This window comes from Lissotriton helveticus, chromosome 2_1, assembly GCF_964261635.1.
Source record: "Lissotriton helveticus chromosome 2_1, aLisHel1.1, whole genome shotgun sequence".
In the NCBI taxonomy this organism is placed as follows: Eukaryota; Metazoa; Chordata; class Amphibia; order Caudata; family Salamandridae; genus Lissotriton; species Lissotriton helveticus.
Window position 1 is genome coordinate 1,037,551,790 of NC_136059.1, and position 22,074 is coordinate 1,037,573,863.

Below are 22,074 nucleotides of genomic sequence, written 5' to 3' on the forward strand. Positions count from 1 at the left end.
ATCTTCCCCTTTTGTATCGCTTTGTTCGCCTAAGTGTGGCAGGGTATGCTCAGACGTGAGTCCCTTGCTCACTTGGCCACTGGATTCAAGATAGCCTGGCTGATGAGGATTATGAATCCGAAACTGGTGCCAGGATGCTTGTTTCCGGTCCAGGGAAGACAAGGCTTGGCAGTTCGGGCTGGACTGTTCCCATGAGGCACAGGGTCAGACTGATTTGCATATAGCCATGTCTGAACTGGGGTGGCTGAGTGAGCTAAAGAACGGTGATGGATTAAACCCAGATCAGTTGACTGGGGGTGAGTGTTTGATTTGCTCAAACGCTCCGTCCATCATCAGCTTTTGAATCGCTTTGTTCGCCCTAAGTGTGGGTGGGTATGCTCAGACGTGAGTCCCTTGCTCACTTGGCCACTGATTTCAAGATAGCCTGGCTGATGAGGATTATGAATCCGAAACCGGTCCCAGGATGCTTGTTTCTGGTCCAGGGAAGACACGGCTTGGCAGTTCGGGCTGGACTGTTCCCATGAGGCACAGGGTCAGACTGATTTGCATATAGCCATGTCTGGACTGGGGTTGCCGAGTGAGCTAAAGAATGGTGATGGATTAAACCCAGATCAGTTGACTGGGGGTGAGTGTTTGATTTGCTCAAGCGCTCCGTCCATCATCCCCTTTTGTATCGCTTTGTTCGCCCTATGTGTGGCAGGGTATGCTCAGACGTGAGTCCCTTGCTCACTTGGCCACTGGATTCAAGATAGCCTGGCTGATGAGGATTATGAATCCGAAACCGGTCCCAGGATGATTGTTTCCGGTCCAGGGAAGACATGGCTTGGCAGTTCGGGCTGGACTGTTCCCATGAGGCACAGGGTCAGACTGATTTGCATATAGCCATGTCTGAACTGGGGTGGCCGAGTGAGCTAAAGAATGGTGATGGATTAAACCCAGATCAGTTGACTGGGGGTGAGTGTTTGACTTGCTCAAACGCTCCGTCCATCATCCCCTTTTGTATCGCTTTGTTCGCCCTAAGTGTGGCAGGGTATGCTCAGACGTGAGTCCCTTGCTCACTTGGCCACTGGATTCAAGATAGCCTGGCTGATGAGGATTATGAATCCGAAACCGGTCCCATGATGCTTGTTTCCGGTCCAGGGAAGACATGGCTTGGCAGTTTGGGCTGGACTGTTCCCATGAGGCACAGTGTCAGACTGATTTGCATATAGCCATGTCTGAACTGGGGTGGCTGAGTGAGCTAAAGAATGATGATGGATTAAACCCAGATCAGTTGACTGGGGGTGAGTGTTTGATTTGCTAAAACGCTCCATCCATCATCCCCTTTTGTATCGCTTTGTTCGCCCTAAGTGTGGCAGGGTATGCTCAGACGTGAGTCCCTTGCTCACTTGGCCACTGGGTTCAAGATAGCCTGGCTGATGAGGATTATGAATCCGAAACTGGTCCCAAGATGCTTGTTTCAGGTCCAGGGTAGACATGGCTTGGCAGTGCGGGCTGGACTGTTCCCATGAGGCACAGGGTCAGACTGATTTGCATATAGGCATGTCTGAACTGGGGTGGCCGAGTGAGCTAAAGAATGGTGATGGATTAAACCCAGATCAGTTGACTGGGGGTGAGTGTTTGATTTGCTCAAATGCTCCGTCCATCATCCCCTTTTGTATCGCTTTGTTCGCCCTAAGTGTGGTAGGGTATGCTCAGACGTGAGTCCTTTGCTCATTTGGCCACTGGATTCAAGATAGCCTGGCTGATGAGGATTATGAATCCGAAACCGGTCCTAGGATGCTTGTTTCCAGTCCAGGGAAGACATGGCTTGGCAGTTCGGGCTGGACTGTTCCCATGAGGAACAGGGTCAGACTGATTTGCATATAGCCATGTCAGAACTGGTGTGGCTGAGTGAGCTAAAGAATGGTGATGGATTAAACCCAGATCAGTTGACTGGGGGTGAGTGTTTGATTTTCTCAAACGATCCGTCCATCATCCCCTTTTGTATCGCTTTGTTCGCCCTAAGTGTGGCAGGGTATGCTCAGACGTGAGTCCCTTGCTCACTTGGCCACTGGATTCAAGATAGCCTGGCTGATGAGGATTATGAATCCGAAACTGGTCCCAGGATGCTTGTTTCCGGTCCAGGGAAGACATGGGTTGGCAGTTCGGGCTGGACTGTTCCCATGAGGCACAGGGTCAGACTGATTTGCATATAGCCATGTCTGAACTGGGGTGGCCGAGTGAGCTAAAGAATGGTGATGGATTAAACCCAGATCAGTTGACTGGGGGTGAGTGTTTGATTTGCTCAAACGCTCAGTCCATCATCCCCTTTTGTATCGCTTTGTTCGCCCTAAGTGTGGCAGGGTATGCTCAGACGTGAGTCCCTTGCTCACTTGGCCACTGGATTCAAGATAGCCTGGCTGATGAGAATTATGAATCCGAAACCGGTCCCAGGATGCTTGTTTCGGGTCCAGGGAAGACATGGCTTGGCAGTTCGGGCTGGACTGTTCCCATGAGGCACAGGGTCAGACTGATTTGCATATAGCCATGTCTGAACTGGGGTGGCCAAGTGAGCTAAAGAATGGTGATGGATTAAACCCAGATCAGTTGACTGGGGGTGAGTGTTTGATTTGCTCAAACGCTCCGTCCATCATCCCCTTTTGTATCGCTTTGTTCGCCCTAAGTGTGTCAGGGTATGCTCAGACGTGAGTCCCTTGCTCACTTGGCCACTGGATTCAAGATAGCCTGGCTGATGAGGATTATGAATCGAAACCGGTCCGAGGATGCTTGTTTCTGGTCCAGGGAAGACATGGCTTGGCAGTTCTGGCTGGACTGTTCCCATGAGGCACAGGGTCAGACTGATTTGCATATAGCCATGTCTGAACTGGGGTGGCCGAGTGAGCTAAAGAATGGTGATGGATTAAACTCAGATCAGTTGACTGGGGGTGAGTGTTTGATTTGCTCAAACGCTCCGTCCATCATCCCCTTTTGTATCGCTTTGTTCACCCTAAGTGTGGCAGGGTATGCTCAGAAGTGAGTCCCTTGCTCACTTGGCCACTGGATTCAAGATAGCCTGGCTGATGAGGAATATGATTCCGAAACCGGTCCCAGGATGCTTGTTTCCGGTCCAGGGAAGACATGGCTTGGCAGTTCGGGCTGGACTGTTCCCATGAGGCACAGGGTCAGACTGATTTGCATAGAGCCATGTCTGAACTGGGGTGGCCGAGTGAGCTAAAGAATGGTGATGGATTAAACCCAGATCAGTTGACTGGGGGTGAGTGTTTGATTTGCTCAAACGCTCCGTCCATCATCCCCTTTTGTATCGCTTTGTTCGCCCTAAGTGTGGCAGGGTATGCTCAGACGTGAGTCCCTTGCTCACTTGGCCACTGGATTCAAGATAGCCTGGCTGATGAGAATTATGAATCCGAAACCGGTCCCAGGATGCTTGTTTCGGGTCCAGGGAAGACATGGCTTGGCAGTTCGGGCGGGACTGTTCCCATGAGGCACAGGGTCAGACTGATTTGCATATAGCCATGTCTGAACTGGGGTGGCCAAGTGAGCTAAAGAATGGTGATGGATTAAACCCAGATCAGTTGACTGGGGGTGAGTGTTTGATTTGCTCAAACGCTCCGTCCATCATCCCCTTTTGTATCGCTTTGTTCGCCCTAAGTGTGTCAGGGTATGCTCAGACGTGAGTCCCTTGCTCACTTGGCCACTGGATTCAAGATAGCCTGGCTGATGAGGATTATGAATCCGAAACCGGTCCGAGGATGCTTGTTTCTGGTCCAGGGAAGACATGGCTTGGCAGTTCTGGCTGGACTGTTCCCATGAGGCACAGGGTCAGACTGATTTGCATATAGCCATGTCTGAACTGGGGTGGCCGAGTGAGCTAAAGAATGGTGATGGATTAAACTCAGATCAGTTGACTGGGGGTGAGTGTTTGATTTGCTCAAACGCTCCGTCCATCATCCCCTTTTGTATCGCTTTGTTCGCCCTAAGTGTGGCAGGGTATGCTCAGAAGTGAGTCCCTTGCTCACTTGGCCACTGGATTCAAGATAGCCTGGCTGATGAGGAATATGATTCCGAAACCGGTCCCAGGATGCTTGTTTCCGGTCCAGGGAAGACATGGCTTGGCAGTTCGGGCTGGACTGTTCCCATGAGGCACAGGGTCAGACTGATTTGCATAGAGCCATGTCTGAACTGGGGTGGCCGAGTGAGCTAAAGAATGGTGATGGATTAAACCCAGATCAGTTGACTGGGGGTGAGTGTTTGATTTGCTCAAACGCTCCGTCCATCATCCCCTTTTGTATCGCTTTGTTCGCCCTAAGTGTGGCAGGGTATTCTCAGACGTGATTCCCTTGCTCACTTGGCCACTGGATTCAAGATAGCCTGGCTGATGAGAATTATGAATCCGAAACCGGTCCCAGGATGCTTGTTTCGGGTCCAGGGAAGACATGGCTTGGCAGTTCGGGCTGGACTGTTCCCATGAGGCACAGGGTCAGACTGATTTGCATATAGCCATGTCTGAACTGGGGTGGCCAAGTGAGCTAAAGAATGGTGATGGATTAAACCCAGATCAGTTGACTGGGGGTGAGTGTTTGATTTGCTCAAACGCTCCGTCCATCATCCCCTTTTGTATCGCTTTGTTCGCCCTAAGTGTGGCAGGGTATGCTCAGACGTGAGTCCCTTGCTCACTTGGCCACTGGATTCAAGATAGCCTGGCTGATGAGGATTATGAATCCGAAACCGGTCCCATGATGCTTGTTTCCGGTCCAGGGAAGACATGGCTTGGCAGTTTGGGCTGGACTGTTCCCATGAGGCACAGTGTCAGACTGATTTGCATATAGCCATGTCTGAACTGGGGTGGCTGAGTGAGCTAAAGAATGATGATGGATTAAACCCAGATCAGTTGACTGGGGGTGAGTGTTTGATTTGCTAAAACGCTCCATCCATCATCCCCTTTTGTATCGCTTTGTTCACCCTAAGTGTGGCAGGGTATGCTCAGACGTGAGTCCCTTGCTCACTTGGCCACTGGGTTCAAGATAGCCTGGCTGATGAGGATTATGAATCCGAAACTGGTCCCAAGATGCTTGTTTCAGGTGCAGGGTAGACATGGCTTGGCAGTGCGGGCTGGACTGTTCCCATGAGGCACAGGGTCAGACTGATTTGCATATAGGCATGTCTGAACTGGGGTGGCCGAGTGAGCTAAAGAATGGTGATGGATTAAACCCAGATCAGTTGACTGGGGGTGAGTGTTTGATTTGCTCAAATGCTCCGTCCATCATCCCCTTTTGTATCGCTTTGTTCGCCCTAAGTGTGGTAGGGTATGCTCAGACGTGAGTCCTTTGCTCATTTGGCCACTGGATTCAAGATAGCCTGGCTGATGAGGATTATGAATCCGAAACCGGTCCTAGGATGCTTGTTTCCAGTCCAGGGAAGACATGGCTTGGCAGTTCAGGCTGGACTGTTCCCATGAGGAACAGGGTCAGACTGATTTGCATATAGCCATGTCAGAACTGGGGTGGCCGAGTGAGCTAAAGAATGGTGATGGATTAAACCCAGATCAGTTGACTTGGGGTGAGTGTTTGATTTTCTCAAATGATCCGTCCATCATCCCCTTTTGTATCGCTTTGTTCGCCCTAAGTGTGGCAGGGTATGCTCAGACGTGAGTCCCTTGCTCACTTGGCCACTGGATTCAAGATAGCCTGGCTGATGAGAATTATGAATCCGAAACCGGTCCCAGGATGCTTGTTTCGGGTCCAGGGAAGACATGGCTTGGCAGTTCGGGCTGGACTGTTCCCATGAGGCACAGGGTCAGACTGATTTGCATATAGCCATGTCTGAACTGGGGTGGCCAAGTGAGCTAAAGAATGGTGATGGATTAAACCCAGATCAGTTGACTGGGGGTGAGTGTTTGATTTGCTCAAACGCTCCGTCCATCATCCCCTTTTGTATCGCTTTGTTCGCCCTAAGTGTGTCAGGCTATGCTCAGACGTGAGTCCCTTGCTCACTTGGCCACTGGATTCAAGATAGCCTGGCTGATGAGGATTATGAATCCGAAACCGGTCCCAGGATGCTTGTTTCCGGTCCAGGGTAGACATGGCTTGGCAGTTCGGGCTGGACTGTTCCCATGAGGCACAGGGTCAGACTGATTTGCATATAGCCATGTCTGAACTGGGGTGGCCGAGTGAGCTAAAGAATGGTGATGGATTAAACTCAGATCAGTTGACTGGGGGTGAGTGTTTGATTTGCTCAAACGCTCCGTCCATCATCCCCTTTTGTATCGCTTTGTTCGCCCTAAGTGTGGCAGGGTATGCTCAGAAGTGAGTCCCTTGCTCACTTGGCCACTGGATTCAAGATAGCCTGGCTGATGAGGATTATGATTCCGAAACCGGTCCCAGGATGCTTGTTTCCGGTCCAGGGAAGACATGGCTTGGCAGTTCGGGCTGGACTGTTCCGATGAGGCACAGGGTCAGACTGATTTGCATAGAGCCATGTCTGAACTGGGGTGGCCGAGTGAGCTAAAGAATGGTGATGGATTAAACCCAGATCAGTTGACTGGGTGTGAGTGTTTGATTTGCTCAAACGCTCCGTCCATCATCCCCTTTTGTATCGCTTTGTTCGCCCTACGTGTGGCAGGGTATGCTCAGACGTGAGTCCCTTGCTCACTTGGCCACTGGATTCAAGATAGCCTGGCTGATGAAAATTATGAATCCGAAACCGGTCCCAGGATGCTTGTTTCGGGTCCAGGGAAGACATGGCTTGGCAGTTCGGGCTGGACTGTTCCCATGAGGCACAGGGTCAGACTGATTTGCATATAGCCATGTCTGAACTGGGGTGGCCAAGTGAGCTAAAGAATGGTGATGGATTAAACCCAGATCAGTTGACTGGGGGTGAGTGTTTGATTTGCTCAAACGCTCCGTCCATCATCCCCTTTTGTATCGCTTTGTTCGCCCTAAGTGTGTCAGGGTATGCTCAGACGTGAGTCCCTTGCTCACTTGGCCACTGGATTCAAGATAGCCTGGCTGATGAGGATTATGAATCCGAAACCGGTCCCAGGATGCTTGTTTCCGGTCCAGGGAAGACATGGCTTGGCAGTTCGGGCTGGACTGTTCCCATGAGGCACAGGGTCAGACTGATTTGCATATAGCCATGTCTGAACTGGGGTGGCCGAGTGAGCTAAAGAATGGTGATGGATTAAACTCAGATCAGTTGACTGGGGGTGAGTGTTTGATTTGCTCAAACGCTCTGTCCATCATCCCCTTTTGTATCGCTTTGTTCGCCCTAAGTGTGGCAGGGTATGCTCAGAAGTGAGTCCCTTGCTCACTTGGCCACTGGATTCAAGATAGCCTGGCTGATGAGGATTATGATTCCGAAACCGGTCCCAGGATGCTTGTTTCCGGTCCAGGGAAGACATGGCTTGGCAGTTCCGGCTGGACTGTTCCCATGAGGCACAGGGTCAGACTGATTTGCATAGAGCCATGTCTGAACTGGGGTGGCCGAGTGAGCTAAAGAATGGTGATGGATTAAACCCAGATCAGTTGACTGGGGGTGAGTGTTTGATTTGCTCAAACGCTCCGTCCATCATCCCATTTTGTATCGCTTTGTTCGCCCTAAGTGTGGCAGGGTATGCTCAGATGTGAGTCCCTTGCTCACTTGGCCACTGGATAGAAGATAGCCTGGCTGATGAGTATTATGAATCCGAAACCGGTCCCAGGATGCTTGTTTCCGGTCCAGGGAAGACATGGCTTGGCAGTTCGGGCTGGACTGTTCCCATGAGGCGCAGGCTCAGACTGATTTGCATATAGCCATATCTGAACTGGGGTGGCCGAGTGAGCTAAAGAATGGTGATGTATTAAACCCAGATCAGTGGACTGGGGGTGAGTGTTTGATTTGCTCAAACGCTCCATCCATCTTCCCCCTTTGTATCCCTACTATAGGAGTGCCTGATATGAAGAAAAGGGAAGGTTTAGGGACTGGTAAGTGGGTGCACTTGCCCAGTCAGTGTGACAGTACCAGACTGCACACAGGCTCTGCAATGGCAGACCTTAGACACATTTTACAAGGCTGCTTCTGTGGGTGGCACAACCAGTGCTGCAGGCCCACCAGTAGCATTTGGATTTACAGGCCCTGGGCACACTCAGTGCACTAGACTAGGGTCTAGCAATTAAACCAAATAGCTAAACATGGAACCACTGATTAATACATCAAGTTACAATAGGGAGCACTTGCACTGTGGCACTGGACAGCAGTGGCACTGTGCTCAAAGCATCTAACACCAGCAAAAATGCATGAGGCAACAGCAAAAATGGAAGGGAGACCCACACCAATGGTGCCAGGTCTAACAATATTCATGATAAGTTGCATAACATTCAAATCCATTGGAACTCCATACATGACAGAGAAATGAACACGCTCAGGTGGACAATGGCACAACAAAAGACAGGATATTGCCAAACTGCTAAAAATAACTGCAAAAAAGAAAAGCAGAACAAAAGCCATGCTCAACTATGCTCCTAGGATCTGTAACTACATACCCATGAACATAAGAATGGCCCTAATCCTTCTACAATTCTGAAAGAAGTTGAAGATCCACCTCTTCGGAGAACACTAGATGCCCTCGGGATAAGAGTTACAACCCATGAAAATTCTACTTCATTGTAAATGAACCTGAATCGTACCTCAAGATTTCCACCCTTCCATCAATGCCAAAATCAAAATTGTTTGCAGATGACATCTTGCTCATAATTAAACCAACAATTGAGGTCCAAGTAATAGTCTTCCAGTTGTTTGGAGACTTTGAGGCATTAGGTGGATATCGTATAAACAAAGGGAAGACCGAAGCATTACAATGTGGGAGAGTAAATTTAGATCTTCACCCTGACATTCGTAATTCTGTAAACAGCAGCCCAAAGAGATATCTTTTTTTTTCCGAATCTGAATCGTACCTCAAGATTCCCACCCTTCCAACAATGCCAAAATTAAAATTGTATGCAGATGACATCATGCTCATAATTAAACCAACAATTGAGGTCCAAGTAGAAGAAGAACATTTTATTTTATTTAGTTAATTAAAACCTTTACAATATTGTAGCATAAAACACATGATTTAAAAAGAGTACAAAGTCTCAGATGGTTAAAAGGAAAGCTTTCTAAGGATCCATATAATTGGAATGTTTGTGAGAAATGAGAGGGGGTTCAGTAGATCAGTTCGTTACACTTCACGTATCCGGCTTCAGACCTTTAGTGTCGTATTTCTCAGTGATTTGTATTAGCTGCAGTGACTTTTGGCAGAATCTTGCGGCTCTACAGGCTGTCTGCAATTGTTGACTGTTCAGTGCTAGCATGACAGCCGAGCGGCATGATCTAATTTTAAAAAAACGGAAGGAGAAAGTAGCGTCTCAGATTTTTTCAGAGAGGTCCAAGTAAAATTCTTCCAGTTGTTTGAAGACTTTGAGGCATTAGGTGAGTATCGTATAAACAAAGGGAAGACCGAAGTATTACAATGTGGGAGAGTAACTTTAGATCTTCACCCTGACATTCGTAATTCTGTAAACAGAAGCCCAAAGAGATATCTTTTTTTTTTTACGAATCTGTCAATGATCTATTTCAATTGAATTTTGTTCCTCTTATCAAGAAAGTGCAGGGCTTGCTTTCTCGGTGGAGCTTTAATTAAAATGTCCGTTCTTCCGCTATTTAATTTTTTGTTTTCCTCAATGCCATGCACTTTATTAGGTTCCTTTTTCACTCAAGTAGAGTCCATGTTTACTGCATTCCTCTGCGCAAAGAAAACCCCCAGAATCGCACTCAGCACTTTATATGAGGATTTGGACTAAGCAGGATTGGCTCTTCCAAACCTATAAGATTACTATGATGCTTATTTCTCACAATACTTATCTAGATTCAAATTCTCCCCGCTCCCAAACCTTTTGTGTAATGATTTCATGAACTTAATCTGTAAAGACAGTCAAATTCACTCCCCCTTGCTGATTGTTAGATCCCCGAAATTGGTGCATTATAAGTGCCTTCACTGTTTTTTTAAAAAACGACAGGCATTTTTTAAGAAGTACTCTATTCCTGTAATTAATTCAGTCACATTGGTAGAAGGAATCTTGCCCGTGGCAGGGGTAAGACAGCCTTTATATCTGGCATCAAAATGAGCAGCGGCTGTGTTTACCAAACTTTCGGATTACTTGAGAAATAGGAATTGGATGACAATAGCTGAAATGTCACAACTGATCTCAAATGATTTTATTTTGGTAAATTCATATGGCATGCTGTATAAATATTTAGCAGAATTAGATCTCTCTTTTTTAATTAAACAGAGCCAGTTGGTTGATGAATTACTGGTTAGAGCATCGGTTAAAAAACCAGGTGCCTGGAAGAAATATCTAGCCTCGACTAAGGGGGTGGATCTTGAGTTGAAAGCTATTAAGAAATGGTCGGATCATGAGAATCTTGAGATGTCTCCCTATATTTGGTCAACTATCAATAAACTTAATTTTAGCACATTGAGAGGGGCAAACTGGCATAGGATGCTGTTTTTCAGCAAATGGTTATTGTATCAAACTCCTCATTCTCTTCCGAAAATGTATGCGAACCAGTCCTCCCAATGTTTTCGATGTACAATTCATCCAATAGCCAATTGGTTGCATATTATGTTGAGCTGTCCAAAGGTTTTTAAGTATTGGGTAGATCTATTTAGCTATTTGGAACATGAGTGTAATATCCAATTGGCAGTTAATGATAAATTAATTCTATTTGGTTTTGAACCTGACCTTTCTTTTACGGATTCATTGACAACATTTTTTTATATAGCAATGGCAGTAGCTAGATCGCTGCTATTGAAAAAATGGCACACCGACCTGATTCGCTCGGTCTTGGAGTGGGGTCAGAAGAAGAAATCAGTTAAAAAAATTGAACCCATTTTTGCACTACGAATGGGAAGCATTAGGAAATTTGATAAGATATGGGGTATCTATTTTGATTAAAACAAGGGGGGAGACTGCTTTTAAGCTGTTTTTGTAGGTAGGGTTGCGGTGATGAATTTAATGGATTTTCGATTGTGTAAATGTTTATATTGTTCCTTGCTGTGTGTACTATTAATGCATTATGAATTTGTCTAAATTGTCTTAGATGAGATTTCTCTTATTTCTTCTTTTCTTTTTTTGTTTTTTCGAAGTAATGATGCAATATTTATATGTTTATATGATAATGTTTTAAAATACCGGCTTCAATAAAAAATTAAAAAATACATTAAAAAAAGATTCCTGCCCTTGTTTAGGGCTCTGTTGTTCTCTAGTAACATTTGCATTAAAAAAATATGTATTCATACATATTGTTGGAAATTGCCCTTTTTGCAGGGTTATCCCCAAACTTTTTGCTTCTTCCTCCCTTGTTTTTCCTGCCCTGTGGTTGTTGGCAATAGGACTCTGGGCACTTTACCACTGCTGATCAGTGCTAATGTGCATATGCTCTCTGTGTAAATTGTTAATGTGATTGGCTATCCATGATTGGCATATTTGTTTTACCAGGAAGTCCCTAGTAAAGTGCACTGAGTGTCCCAGGGCTGGTGATAACAAATGCTACTAGTGGGCCTGCAGCACTGATTGTGCCACCCACATGAGTAGCCCTAAAATGGTGTCTCAGGCCTGCCACCGCAGTGTCTGTGTGCAGTCTGTGAACTGCCTTGTCCTCCTGGTCAGTGTCCTCACTGACCAGGCCTAACCCTTCCCTTTCTGTACACATTGGTCACCCCTATGTAAGGTCCAAAGTACCCCCTTGGGCAAGGTGCAGTGTATGTGAAAGGTAGAGCATGTACTACTGCAGATGACATGCTCCGGTAGTGAATTACAGTCATTTTCGTTTTTCACTATTGCAAGGCTATCTTGCCCCATAGGCTATCATGGGAAATGCTAGCTACAGTGGCTACGAGCATATCATCCCATAGGAGCAAGATAGAACATACAATTCTGGTATCACTGAACTCAGAATTTAATAACACATATTTTAGGACAGGTTGTTTTTAAATCCTGTGTTTGAGAACAGCACTTTTATAAAGTTGCTGTGTTCTTGTCTGACCTTTGTGTGTGCCTTGGCTTGTTTGTGAATTGAGTGTCTGGTTTGTGAGTGACAGGGGCTGGGTGTCTCCCAGAGGCTGAGTGGGCTATCCCTGGGCTGAATAGCTCCATCTGCGTCTAGAGTGGTGGGAGGGGGTAGCACCTGGGCCTGAATAGGACTGTGCCTGCCTTCCACAATGCTGGCTCCACCTCCTGCTGGGCGGCTGACGACCCAGCCCCTCTTTCTGAAAGGAAAGGAGAGGCCAGGAAAACAAAGTGCTCATGGAACACCCAGAACTGGTTCAGATCACGCTCAGCGCCCTCCTGCATAACAGGAACAAAGACTTTTAGGGGTATAAGTACAGGACCCCTGACTTCAGAAAATTAGATCAACCTGGAATCAAGAAGGAACCTCTGCCAAGGAGAAAGCTGAAACTGAAGAAGGAAGACTGTCCTGCTGTTGCTCTGCTGGACTGACCTGCTGTTGCTTTGCTGCCTAAGAGAGGGGAAGGGCTTTGCTTTGTGCTGTGTCCCCTTGCTTGAAGGAGTCTCCCAGGTCCTGAGAAGAGCTGGCTCCCTGTTCAGAAGTCCCAGGAACAAAAGGACTTCACCCCCAGCTTCCCTGAACTCTGCTGAGAGAGTTCTGTCTTTCCTGTAGTGCTTAGCCCATGTGTGGTGCCTCTGGAAGATGTACCTGTGTTGGGTAGCTGGAAACCTAGCTTTAAAAGACCTTTCTGCATAGTTATCGCATCGGTCGCTTGCGGAGCGCATCCCCGTCAGTGTGAGGAAATTCCCGCCGCTACTAAGTCCGAGGTCGTCGCAGCTCCTGTTGCTGCTGCCAGAGCCATTGCATCCTTCGTTTGCGGGACGCACCAGACCGGTGCGGGAAGAGTATAATCGCTGCGAGTATCATCGCAGAGCCTGTCGCCACTGGGTGAGATCGTTGCACCACTTGCTTGCGGACCGCATCACTTCGCTGCGAGAGTTGTTGCAGAGCCATCGCATCGAGTACAGTGGGGAGGCCGAGATCACCAGTTTTCTGGCGGATGTAGAGGCCTATGAGAAGCTTTCCTGCCTGCCATGGTAGAGGCGTTTACTGGGGACAAGCACAGTGTTGTGAATGGTAAATAGTTTAGTCTTCTTGTAAAGCCTGTTTAGTAGGGGAGGTAGCATGTGTTTGCAATTGGCAGATTGACATCAGGTGTGTTTTGATGAAGCATCAATTTCGTTCTGACACATGCGCACCATACATTTGGCTTTCTGGCAATGCCATTCCCTGTCACAATGGCGTGCCCATCTTACCATGTTGTGGACAACTCTAAATATAGCAAACAGTGTTTCACCAAACTAACACTGACAGACATATGACTGACAAAGGAAGAAGGTAGAACCACCAGCGGAGGACCAAGCAAAGCAGTAGGACATTACTCTGCCTTAGAAAGTAGTGGGCATGACAGACAAAACTCTAAATATCGAGAATGTTCATTGTTCCTCTTGACAGATAACAATATTCACCAGTGGTAAAGGAACAACAACCTGTCTGCAAAACTCTAAAAGAGGCCCTTTATTTCCAAACTTATAGGGAGGTTGGCCAGTAATGCCTGTTAGAGAAGCATGTGTACTGTGCCTTGACTTGTAGAAGATGCTGATGGGTTGAGTGCCTAACTGATTTGATCTTTTGCAAAAAGATTGTCATGTAAAAATAGCTATATGCAACAGGACTTGAGAAAAATGCATGGATATGTGTGAATGTCTGAAAGGACTATGCGAGGAAATGTTGTAAGTAGGTTCCACTAGAGCCTCCCACTATGCCCCATCTTCTTGTTCATTGATGTGAAGACTTCAAATAATGCCTAATGGCCGGATTTAAACTTTCAGTCTAGCTGTGTGCTCGTGGATTGAAGTTGACTGTTAGCATTTTCAGTAGAATGTTACAAAACTGTGATGTAAACTGGGTAATTCATTCTGAGATGATTATCTCTGGCAGACCATGTGTTTGACCTGTCATCCTTAGGGTGGTCTTCCTGCAAACTTTTTGCTTTCCTCCTCCATTTTTGCTGATCTCGTTTTTGCTGGCCTTAAGACTCTGAGCACTTTACTACTGCTAATCAGTGCTAAAGTGCATTAGCTCACTCCTTAAAACATGGTGACATTGGCTTATCCCCAATTAGAATATTATATGAACTTGTAAGTCCCTAGGAAAGTGGCACTACATTTGCCTAGGGCCTGTATATTAAATGCTACTAATGTGCCTGCAGCACTGATTGTGCCATCCACTTAAGTGGCCCTTTGAAAATGTTTAAGGCCTGCCATTGCAGCCTGTGAGTGCAGTTCTTAACTTCTATTTCGACCTGGCAAAATAGCCCTTTTGCCAGGCCCACATTTTCCTTTTTAATACATTTAGGTCACCCGTAGGATAGGCCCTGGACAGCACAGAGGGCAGGGTGCAGCGTATTTAAAAAGTAGGACATGTAATTTTATGTTGCATATATCCTGGTAAGTTATACTATCTTAATTTTGTCAGTCACTATTGCAAGGCCTATCACTTCCATACGATAACATTGGAGTTACCTTATTACATTTAATAAGCTGTCATTTCCCAAAGGGAATAGGTAACCCATTAATGTTTGGTGTCTTTGTAAGTCTAATGAACATTCCTAACTTCAGGCGAGGTTAAATTTAAATTACAATTTTGAAAATGCCACTTTTAGAAAGTTGGTATTATCTTGCTTTAGCCATTTAGTGCCTGTAGCCTGTCCCTTGGCCACTGACTGGGTGCAGTTGACAGCTGGTCTTTGTGTATTCCTCCTAAATAGCCACACACAATATGGAGCTTAGGTGTGCCTGGATGGGCCATCACTGGCAGAATGGGAGGGAGGAGCTGGGCCCAGCCACATTTAAACTTGAATAGGCTATGCTCTGCCTCCACACAAAGTGCTGCATACCCCCTGTACTTAATCTGGGCAAGGACAGGGAAAACAGGATGCATGGGGACTTCAAAGGGAAACCTGTAAAAGCACCTCCCCACTTCAAAGGCACAAATGGGTATAAATACTGGACCTTAGACACGAACTCTTCAGTACACTTCTGGACCTGTGGATTCTATGCCAGTATGAAGGACTGCCGTGCTACTGAAGGACTGCCATACTGCTGACTTGCTGGACTACTGTCAATCAAATTGATAACACAATCATTGCTATGATGCGAAAAAAATGTATCTGCTCCTTTATTGCTAAAGAGAATGCTTTGTGGAGCATCAGATATATTAAGGGTGAACTTTTCCCATGACCGCAGATATTTTCTATATTTAAAGTAGTGCAACAGACATCTCCAGAGGTCATAGGTGACCATCGATTCCATTGACAAACTGGAGAGTAGATAAGTAGGGTATTGATCTGATATTTTCTCTATCAGGCTGCATCCATGAAACATCCAGAGACACTAGAGTCAAGTAAAATTAAAATATGCAACAGCTAATTACAGGTATCTACAAAGTCTTGCAAATGAAAATTGGCCTTGTCAGGCAGGAACTGAAAGTCTATCATGGTGTGATCCTTTGACTCTTCAGGAGGGCTGGATTTACTTGTTCCCTAACAAGTAGAAAGAGGAGCAAACAAGTGGCCTCCCCATTCGCAATACAAACAAAGTTCCAAATTGTGCCTCCTTTCCTAATCTCCATTAATGAGGTTCCCTCTTATGCTACTAATTTACATGGGCTCTCCCTCTGAAGTAGTATTCTCTGTTTCTCTCTGCTACACTGGGTGTTGGGCTATGCCACTCACTTGCAATACACAGCGTCTCTGCAGTAGCGATAAGAAGACCCCCCCCCCCCCGCTCCCAGACCCTTCCTGCACACTTCTCAGCATGGAAAACCACACTCATTCCTGCAGTCAAGCACTCTATCTGGGAGGGCCTAAGGTGCACTAGGTTGTTTTCCCAGGTGTGTCTGATGGGCAGGTTCTAATGGGTTCTCAAAGTGCTGTAGTGAAAAAGATAAAGGTGACACATTAATCACTTCAAACATCCTAACGCCGTCACTGTAAGGACTGTGAAATTCTCTCACCCACCTGGGTCTCAGTAGTAGCCCAGTAGATTTATTGCTGCAGAAAGAGGGAATGGAAAGTAAAATATTGCTCTCCTGAGCCTCTGTAGTCTTTCACGTTAAAGTGTTGGACTGTTGCTAAACACAGCCCAGAACACTTGGTTTCCAGTTCAAGTATTCAAAGTCTCAGCCATAGATACTTTATTACTAGTTTGTTCGTTCAAGTCACTGCTTGGATACTTTGTTTGCAAGTGTCCTGGAGAGGTTGTTGCCTTAACAACCAAAGTGCTACTAAGTAAACAAGTCTAGTCAAGTCTTTTTGATTTATAAATGACAGATACAAATAATTTGACTCATATTGGAAGGTAATGATCAAACAGTTTTTTTTTTTGCAAGATCCTGCTGTGCAACAAAAGAGGAATCAGACAAGGATTGTGTGCAGCACAGGAGTCAGGAGCTAAGAAAGATCTTGTCACGGGGAATGCAGGTAAGCTGCTGGAAGATCTTCCATCTTCTCAAGGGTCTATTGAAGCCAAGCACCAGCCAATTGGATGGAGCGTGATATTTATACCTCCCCCAGTTAAAATGGCCGCCGGGCATGTGACGTGGCCCAGGTCTTGCGAGTTCTTGACATACCCAGTTCCTCTTGCTTTTGGTAAAAAGGGTTATTTTGCCACTTCATCAGTCCACCCTGCTTCCGTATAGAGCTGCTGCTTTCTTAAATGTGTATCTTAAAGCATTATTTTGTTTTTGATGTCCATTTGGAGCTGATTGTGCATTGTATACTGTAAAATGCACAATAAGAAATGTTAACAGAGCTTCTGGAACACTCCGATACAGGAAATTCGCTTGGCATTTCCTTGTTTGAGTGTAAGCAGTTCCATGTGGCATTCTACTTGATGTGATGACACCCAGAAATTGCCTTAAACGGTGAAAAAAATAAGGGAAATTGTAAAGTCAGGGACTTAAAATTAAGATGAGTTAGGCGATTTAAATGCATAGATATAAAAGTATGAAAGCTGTCTTTGATGGCACTAGGCAAGGATTGTTTCAAAGCAATGAGAATCTCCAGATAACGTATTGGGAGTCAAAAAGGTAGTGACTGTGGCTGCATAAGTGTCTCCATAGGAAACTGCCCCGGTCGTACTTGTATTGGATCTGCTTCCTCAATTTATTGAAATAGAACTAGATTCCCCCATTCAACAAGGGTCTTTCCCAGAGTGATATATAGTGCAAACTTGCCCCCCCCCCCCGAAGGTATCAGAGTGCTTTACGTGAGCACCAGTTGTGTTACACAAGGGCACATTAATTTTTTTGAGGCACAGGTAGATTAAGTGATTTGCCCAGAATCACAGGATGTTGAGCATCATTGCCGAGATGAACCTGTCCCCAGATTTGGGATCGACAGCCCTATCCATTAGGCCACATTCTCTTGGTTAGGTCAGTGTTAATTGATTCATATTGGTGATGCTCTGTCTCTATTTTTCAAATTGTTTACCGTGTACTAATGCAAAATATTAATCAATGAATATGATTTTATGTTAAATTTGATCATAGTTAGTTATTTTCATATTATAATTAAGGATAGTTAAACTGTGCTCACATTAAGTTAGCCATAGGCCTCAGAGGTTTAACTTGCTGACACCTGCTGCTGGAGTTTTCCCGACCCCGTCTGAATCTTTGTCTCAGTGTTAGAGAATTGCCTTTCAGGGGAACTGAACCTTATGATAACTATCTTTAAATAACTTGTCTTGGTAATTGCTTTTCTGACCTGCTTTGGATTATACCAAGCCATGCTTTTGTAAGGTAACTACAGATTAATGACTAATATGAATGATTGAGTTTGTAACTTTGCTAATCTGCTAATAAACCTTCATGGTTTGCAAATCTACTCCTCTCTGTCATTATTATGAAGCTTACTGTGCTTCACTGTTATTGATGTACTATTGATAAACTGATGTAAGCCTCACTTTGAGACAAAGGTCTATCCACTTGAGTGCAGCTTGTACTTGAATTTGCACTAACAATATGCATGGTGTAAACCACATTCTGTGCTGCAGTGATATGGGTAAGCAAAAAAGCTCTTAGTTTTCGAACAGTATCAAGATCTTCAGGGATCTTGCTTATGGTTTGAGCCATTAGCTGCATAAGACTCCCATTGGCCTCCAAGTTTAGTCTAGGCAAACTGTCTGGGGGTTCACTGATCTGGATACTGATGAATGCCTGTAATGATGATGAGACTGCACAAGCAGCAGAGGGCCTTGGCAAAAAGGATATTGGCAAAATAGGGAAGTAATTAGAGAGAGATAGAAACAGCACACTTCTGATTATGTCTAGTCGCATCCAGACAAGTGAAGTAGAAACTACTAGTACAGATAATCACAGAAAGGATATCGGGAATATAAGGCAAAAGGACTAAAGTTATCAGGCAGCCATTGTTTCAGACATGTCACAAGCGACAACACCAAATGGAACAACTTACCAGTTAGCACAATAGCTACAGCAATGATGAGCTACCGAGAAGACTGGAACAGTGACCTTCGAGTCAAGAAACCAGTGTCAAAAGGAGAACTCGGAGAGCAGCACAGATAACATACAGCAGAGCATGAAGAGTGCTCAGTGATGAGCACCTCCAGACTCCTGAGCTGGACTCTTGAAGAAAGCAGTCTCAGCTACTCTATGTGCCCTTTTAAGAGGAGAGAATGTGGGCCCCTGGCCAGAACTGCTGGCTTTGGAACCAGGGAACCAGGTGCGAGCCTCGGCTTCTGCTCAGCTTCCAGTGATTCTGAGTACATCACTTAAACTCTCCATGCCTACAGAAACGAATCTGTAATGTAACTACTGCTCATGAGGTGCGTTTCAATGCCTTTGGGCCGATTTCATGATCTCTAAAACTGCTCGTAGGGGTCTTTTTATTCCTTCTTAGTTCACCAAATTCACTTTATTTCATGACCGTACCTTGGCCAATATTGGCACCTCATCGACTCTTGCACTCATGTTGAGTTGCCATGGGGGACACCATTCTCACCGGACATGCTCCTAACAGCTATATTGCCTCAATGTTTCTTTTTCCATCTGTCAGCATGAACGTGCAGGGAAAGGAAGTTGCTGCTGTTGTACTTCTTTCACTTTCAAGACTATCAAAACCCTGGAAGTTTTTTCTTTCTTATTCGACCCTCTGTTAATTATTTTCCTTGTATGTCTGTGAAGTCTGACCCCACCTTCACTGTTTGTTATTTTTCATTATTTAAGTTTAGAGTGCAGTCCACTTATTGCTTTTACATTTCTTTTATTTCTATTTAATTCCCTAGTAGGTGATTGTCAGCAAGGAAGACACTGGACGTCTGTTTAAGTTCTTCATTCCTATGATAGTATCAGTTTGCCATAGGGTAGGTTGTCCCCCTCGGCACATCACAGCCTGTGCCTCCCTGCCCCAGCTGGCGCTGCTGAGGAAGTTTGAGGCCATCCACCACCTGCAGGCTACCACCTGTGCCTCATCCCTTGTGACCAGTGGTAGGCCGCAGGTAGGTTTGTTTAATCTCCGCTTTATTGCTTTTATTTGATTGCCTGTATTTTCATTGTTGTGTCTGTGACTGCTGTTGTCTGTCTTCCCCTGCTTCCTGTACGTGGTCCATGCCCCTTTTTCTTCCCTCTGTTCACCTCGCTGTCCCCATGCTCTCTCTGCCCGGTCTTTCCTTCTGTACCCCTCGCTGCCCCTGTGTCTCTGCCCAGTTTTCCATTCTGTTCCCCTCGCTGCCCCCGTGTCTCTGCCTGGTTTTCCCTTCTGTTCCCCTCGCTGCCCACCTGCTGTTGTGTGGCGTTTTAGGCTCCGAGTGAATTCTCCCGATTGATGCCCTTATATAGGTACAATTCACATTGCCCTTATATCGGCATAGAAATCAATCCCTTATTTAGACATAGCCCATGCAGACCAAACACAGGCATGGCTACTTCCACCCGTACCAAACGTCACAACGATTTCTTGGAAAATCGGCGTAAGCAGTTAGGGAACTTCCCCTTGCTTGAATATTGATTTGTACATGTACTTTGCAAATAACAACTATTCCCTAGGGGTTCTTTCCTAACGTTATTATGTCCGACTTTATGTAAATCTATGGCATTCCTAAACACCTTCAAGGTATAAATATACCTTCACTTGCTATGGCAAACTACGGTGGTTCGGGGCAGTTCGACTACTTGCCCGACGCAGCTCGCTACCGCAAGTGCCGAAGGAAGCCAACCCTCCAGCTGACTCACTGATCAAGAGACTACCTTTCTCTCGCCGAGAAGCCAGCTCCAGTGTTTCCAAGCTCCCCTTGCGGGGTGTTGGGAAATCGAGTCCTGAGACAGAGATACCAGACCTCCTTCACTCTAAACCAAGGTATGGAGCTGATTAGAACGTAGAGAAACCTTTGGTAGATTCTTGGCAAAAACAACTAAACCTATGCTACACAATACTTTGGGGTAGGCGTATTTAGAAGCACCAGTTTAGTATTTAGGTCAATGTTATTTATGTATGTATTTTTATATGGCTTAGAAACCAGTATTATTTTATAATACTCTTCTCGCTGTACGCATTATACTTTGCGGTCTGCTTAACAATTGTAGCAGTTCACTTCTCTTGTATGAGAAACAAGACTGTTCAATAAACCTTTTTATTGAAAACGCCCGTCTCTCTATTTCTCTGCAAACTCTGTTGAAACAAAGCATACACGATTGACTGAGTGAAAAACTTATCTATTGTTTCTGCGACTCTAGAGATATATTTCCTATTCTTGGGAAACAAAGTTGTCATGTTTATGCGGTTGTCAGAAACTAATACCTTCTTGTGAATTTGAGAAAGTTTCTAGTGACCTCTGAGGTAGCTGGCATTCACTATTAAGTTTAGTATATTCGATAGAGACCTAGTCGACTTTAGTCCTACGTCTAATCTATAGAATATTTTATTCCAATGCACAGAGCCTATTGGGAATATAGGAACTACACTACATGGCGCCCAACATTTGGTAAGGCACTCATTTAACGCTAGATACTAAAGTAACTCAGTCGTGCTTTTCTCAGAGACCCCCTTTTCCTGTAAAATACTCCAATAGACGTCTGGAGTGGGTAAAGGAATAAAATATCCGCCATAGCTAAGTAGGACGAAAATCCTCTGTATTAATTTTTGGTTTTTTCAACGTTGAAGGATACAATGTATCTTTGTTTCCTTGAAACTTGCTCTGCAAACTTTCCTTAAACAAAAATACCAGATAGCGACACTGAAAACGGTCAAGCTACAGGCGGCAATACCGTGCAAGCTTTAAACTTTACAGGTCTCCAAGAGACCAACGGGTATGCTATAAGCATTCCAGAAACTTTAAGCAAGCCATCACTATGAAACTTATAAGAAATTGCCTATCATCTAGAGATGGTAGGGTGGTTTTGTGATAGAGGCACATGCATATCATCAGACAGAGGTATTCTATTCATGGATAGTCTTCCCTGAAGCAAATCCAAGAACAAAAGTGTTTCACTTCTACAGAGAATGCGAAGTTCTAGAAGAATACATTCCTTTCGAGGATATTGAAATTTCACTAAAATACCAAGAGCAGGCACCCTAAAACATACCAATCACATTACCAGGCTTGGTCCACTGGGTAGACCAGGAGCAACATGGCCGGTATTAGCCAGCTATACACCATATCCTGTCATTAAAATTATGACAGACGTGGAACTATTAGTTCAAATAAAAGAGCTAATTAAAATCCACAGACAATTGGTTCAATATGTCATGCGGACCTTTACTGTCCAAACAGCAATAAGGATTGCACAACACACCCCTTACCAGGGGAACACAAATAAAATTACACCACAGACTATGCAATCAGTCATTGGTAAATTACTTGCAAAACGGGAACAAATTCTTTTCTGGATAGCTCAAAAAATTACTCAAATTGAGGCAGTATTTCCTGATACTACCCCTCATGAGAAACACAGGATTCTAACAATCTC

The 22,074-nt window shown here is 45.3% G+C and overlaps 1 long non-coding RNA gene across 3 annotated transcripts in view; it reads left to right on the top strand.

Moving 5' to 3' along the window:
• The window catches only part of LOC144819584 (uncharacterized), a 353,768-nt gene that overhangs the window by 312,196 nt on the left and 19,498 nt on the right, over nt 1-22,074 (top strand). For all 3 annotated transcript variants that reach the window (XR_013607454.1, XR_013607453.1, XR_013607455.1), the window contains one exon: nt 16,480-16,570. This is a non-coding gene — a long non-coding RNA (uncharacterized LOC144819584). The remainder of the gene's footprint in view (nt 1-16,479; nt 16,571-22,074) is intronic.